Below are 5,498 nucleotides of genomic sequence, written 5' to 3'. Positions count from 1 at the left end.
GTCCATGGGACTCTCCAGGCAATAATACTGGAATGGGTTGCCATGCCCTCCTCCAGGGGCTATTCCTGACCTGAGGATTGAACCCACGCCTCTTAAGTTTTTTGCATTGGCAGGCAGGTTCTTTACCACTAGCGATACCTGGGAAGCCCCACTAAACACTGTACTGAGCACCTAGAAAGCACTTGTTGTTAAGTGATCATGTTTTGCTCCATTTGAGGTAACTGGCTAAATTTCTTTACCTCACATTCCAAGTACAGACACAGGAGAATTCTTTTTTTTTTTTTAGTCTAAAATGTTGACTCATATTACAGGCTGAATTATGTCACCTTCAAATCTGCCTGTTGAAATCCTAATCCCAAGTATCTCAGAGTGTGGCTGTTTTTGGAGGGAGAGCCTTTATTTTTTAAAAAGCAATTAAGTTAAAATAGTTTAAATGAGGTCATTAGAGTGGGCCTTGATTCACTGTCCCTGGTGGCATACAGGAAGAGGAGATTAGGACACAGACAATATGCACAAAGGGCAGATCAGGTGAGACACAGGGAAAAGGGGTCCATCCGCAAGCCAAGGACAGAAGCTTAAGAAGAAACCAATCCTGCAGACACCTTGATCTTGAACTTCTAGTCTCCAGAATTGTGAGGAATAAATTACTGTTGTTCAAGTCATACTGTCTGTGGTGTGGTGACCCAAGGACAAAGGAGCAGATAACCAAGGAGGATCTTGGAATGCAGGAATGGAAAAACCAGACCCTTATCGTCCTTCCCTCCCCCATGTTGTAACTATTAATGGAACAGTATAACCTGTCTCCCCACCTACTCCATAGGGAGGAGGTATTTGCTTATTCTTCCCCCCACCCAGTTTACTTCCCTCATCCAATAAGCAAATGACCTGCAAGGTCCCTATCCCACTCCTTGTACCCTGGGTAGAAAGTAGACTAAGGACCCCTATTCAACGCTGGTTCTCCCTTGAGCTTCCCCACTGTTCTAACAGCATCTCCCACTGTAATAAACTTTATTTCCCTTTCATTCTGCCTCATGTCTGGAAATTCTTTTCCAACCCGCGCATGGACCATGACATGTGGTATTGCAGTTGTGGCAGCTTTAGCAAACCAACACACCCCACAAATAATGAGAACTAACTTTAAAAATCATTATTAGAAGATTTAAAGATTAATCCTGGCCTCTGTGCATAGATCCATACTATTTAATTTCTTGTCCCTTTGTGTTATGAGAGCAGGGGAGAAAATTGACTCTTGGTTTTCAAACATTACTAAAATTTGCCTGTCACCAATTTGAGGTTGGATGGTAAGCTTCCGACGAAAAATATCAAAGATGTTTTAAAAGTATGTGTATAAACTCTGGGGAGTGCCATTGTGAGCAACCAATGAGATTACAATAGGAGGACTTATTGGCAAATTTGAAATCGCATCACAATTATTGCTGGAGTGATCAACTCCAACCAGCCCCATCCACAGCCGTTCTGTCTGTTTTGGAAGTTTGAAATGCACCGATTATGATGCCTGGAGCCCGCCCGCACTTCATGCGGGTCCTCCAGTTCACCTTCCCCGGGAGCCTGCATCTCAGGAGGGCCGCGCGAAGAGGCTCACGGGTACCTGGAAATCAGGGAGCCCTTCGCAAATACTCTCTGCCTGTGGTCCTTTAATAGCAAACCAAAATATCAAAGATGTTGTGATTGAGGAAACTCCTTAAAATTAAGTATAGAAGAGGCAAAAGTCCTTTCAAGGAAGCTGGGAGAAGCCCCTGAGGCCTGCCTCCCACCTGTGTCCCACACTCACCTGGGAAGCTGTGCTGGGAGCAACTCCGCCGCCCAGCGTGATAGGGACGCCTCGCGCCCAGTCCCTCCCCAGCCAGATCCTGGGGGAGCGGCGGGGCGGAGAAAGCTCTGTTATCGGCTGGGGAGGGAAAGGGCCTAAGACCTAAAAGCATGCGTTTCTTATTTCGCTTTCCATCTCCATACAAATTTTAGCTTTCAAACTTGCAACGCCTCCGCCTCCCCAAACCGCACCTATTTGCTTTTCTCTTCTGGCTCCGGTAACTGTTTTCTGCCGGATTCAGGCCCTTGGCTATGCGTCCTGTGTCCATAGAAACAGTTTCCTGAGCTTTCCTAGCCTTGAAAAGGTCTCTGCCTTCAAGGGATTTTGCCCACATACTTTTGTAACTAAGATCCAAAGTGACTCACCAAATCCTTAAGGATATAAAAGCTATTATGCTGAAGAGTGGAAGGAGAGAGAGGTTAAGGAAAGGAGAGAAGTACAAAGAACTGGGGACAATGACTCTGCTTCTCTTTATTTCCTTCTGGAAATGTCACAGTTCAAAAAGAAAGTTTCCTCCTTGCACTTTGCAACTCTGAATGGAAGTTGACAGCCTGTTTTGAATACTTGATGAAAGATTGCTTTTTCATGACTTCTTACTTAAAAAAAAAAAACTCATTCTTATTCCTAAGGCCATGAAACTGCCCATGTTATTGGTAAAATCACCCTTGTATTTTACAGGTTGTGTAGCAGATTTGGCTACACACACACACACACACACACACACACACACACACACTACCCTATTCACACACACAACAGAATCATACTTTAAAAATGACTGACTTGAAAACATTCTTGATTTGATCAAGAATGGTGAAAACTTTCTACAACAATGATTAACTTTTTAGTCATGAATTGTGTTGAAAAGTATTTCAGGAATGTGCCTTAACTGATGCAAATCAAAATGGAAGCAAAAGCTTTAGAAAACAGCATTAATCATCACAAGTCCATGCTAGTGGCAATGACAGAACTTCACAAAAATAAATATAGTTTTGATTATGTAGTAATCAAAAGACAGCTAGAAATTGTTATTCACCACCAATGTATGAAAACATTGGAATCGATTTATTTAAATACAAGATTTTCAATGATAAAAGATACAAGGTAGTTTAATTCTATCATATTTCATAAACCATATTCATGAAGTGCAATGATTATGGGATTGGTAACTAGTTTCTAGTGAACATTTGACTAATATTGTTGTAATCCCTTCACCTCAAATTTGCACAAAGATGAAATTAGTGTCTTAAAAAAAGGAAAATTGAATTCAGAAATGTTAGCTACTTAACAATTTTTAGTCAATGAAATTTATAAAGCATGAATCATATAAAATTCTTGGAATATTATCATTATATCAGTTAATATTTATGGAATACAAACTATGTGCCAGATAGTAGACTAGAAATTTTTAGTAACATCTCTCATTCTATCCTTCCTCTTTCATTAATCCTCAATCTTTAATTAGTATGTATGGGAAAGGTATTATCTTCAATTTTAGAAATGATCAAACTCAAAGAAATCATGTGATTTGCCCAAAATTATACAATTATTCAAATAGGTGGGGAAACAGTGGAAACAGTGGCAGACTTTATCTTTTTGGGTTCCAAAATCATTGCAGATGGTGACTGCAGCCATGAAATTAAAAGATGCTTACTCCTTGGAAGAAAAGTTATGACCAACCTAGACAGCACATTAAAAAGCAGAGACGTTACTTTGCCAACAAAGATCCATCTAGTCAAGGCTATGGTTTTTCCAGTAGTCATGTGTGGATGTGAGAGTTGGACTATAAAGAAAGCTGAGCACTGAAGAATTGATGCTTTTGAACTGTGGTGTTGGAGAAGACTCTTCAGAGTCCCTTGGACTGCAAGGAGATCCAGCCAGTCCATCCTAAAGGAGATCAGTCCTGGGTGTTCATTGGTAGGACTGATGTTGAAGCTGAAACTCGAATACTTTGGCCACCTGATGTGAAGAGCTGACTCATTTGAGAAAACCCTGGTGCTGGGAAAGATTGAAGGCAGGAGAAGAAGGGGATGACAGAGGATGAGATGGTTGGATGGCATCACTGGCTCAGTGGACATTGAGGTAGATTTAGGTAGATTCCAGGAGTTGGCAATGGATAAGGAGGCCTGGTGTGCTGCAGTCCATGGGGTCGCAAGGAACTGGACACGACTGAGTGACTGAACTGAACTGAACTAAGTATTAATAATATAGCAGAAAGTATTTTCTCTTTAATAAAAAAACATTTGGTAAAATGTACACCAGAAACAATTTAAATGGATTCTTTCCTAACTTCCTTAATTACTTCCTTAATTACTCTCAGTTAAATTCAACAGGTATTTACTGAATGAGTTCATGAACTTATTATAGATAAATATTGGGTAAAGGAATATAATAAATGCGTTATTTTAAAAGTATGCAATGTCTTAGAACATAAACTGTATTCTATAAGAAAGCAAAGAAAGTGATATCTGCAGACTTTTTCCTACTGCAAGGTGTTTAGGCCATCCATAAAGTTAGAGGGCATCTTCTCCAAGACCACCCTCACTTCTGACACCAAGTTTGAACCCTCAGCTTCAATAATTAGCAGAAGGACTCAAAGAACTCACTGAAAGCCATTATTGTCAGGATTAGGGTTGACTATAGGGAAAGGATACAAGTTAAAATCAACCAAAGGAAAAGCACACAGGACAGAGTCCAGGAGAAGTGCCGCATGCAGAGATTCTTTTGTTCTTCTCCTGGGGTCAGAAAGAGGTTGCTCTTCCAGTACTGATGTATGATAATATATAAGGAACACGGCCAACCAGGGAAGCTCATCTGAGCTTTGTGTCCAGAGTTTTTAGCTTTTAAACGTTCATCATATAAGCATGATTGACTCCTTTCCCCCCATAGTTAATCTCAATTGGTTGACTGATCCAGAGCCCCTACCTTAAGTCACATTGTTGTTCTCTCTAGAGTGGTCATCCCCCACTAGACTAAGTGGTCAGCCCCCACAAGACTATGCAGGAGTAGACAGCCCTCCACCCTGAATCACATTGTTGGATTATCCAGTGTGACACAGGGCCCCCAGGCAAACAAAGACACTCTATCAGGCACAATACTAGGACCCAGAGATAACCTCCCAGAAGCCAAGAACAAAGTCCAGAGTTTCTCTTTGGGCAAGAGATTCTTTATTATATAGTCTTTACTAAATATTGACTATATTTTGTTTAAATAATATCCAGATATTTATTTAGCCATTTAAAAATGGTGAAATCCTTTGCTTTCCCATCCCCACCTTCTTTCCTCTCTGGAATGGGAGCATCTCTTTTCTTGCCCCACACAAACCATGAGGCCTGGGAGAAGTGTCAGTATTCTTCAACTTGCCTATCATCCCCCTCACACCTTTATTTTTCTTCTTCTTTAGGAAAGGCCTTCTTTTATGAGGTTCAACTATCTCTCCACACCAACTTATTAACAAATCTCTTACGTTTATGGAATTGAGATCTTTCTCAGTCTTCATATTAAATTTATGAATCAGTGTCTCAACTTAACACTCATTCACCTCAACACTCTTTCATTCACCTCCTAGATTAAAGCTTTTTTACTTCATTGTCCAATAAAACTGTAACTCTGAAATCTTAAGCTTTACCAGTTTGTCCTAGATCACAAACTCTCATTCCTTTAGCCC

This window comes from Budorcas taxicolor, chromosome 3 (genome assembly GCF_023091745.1).
Source record: "Budorcas taxicolor isolate Tak-1 chromosome 3, Takin1.1, whole genome shotgun sequence".
NCBI classification, from domain to species: domain Eukaryota; kingdom Metazoa; phylum Chordata; class Mammalia; order Artiodactyla; family Bovidae; genus Budorcas; species Budorcas taxicolor.
This window is presented reverse-complemented; position numbering follows the sequence as displayed.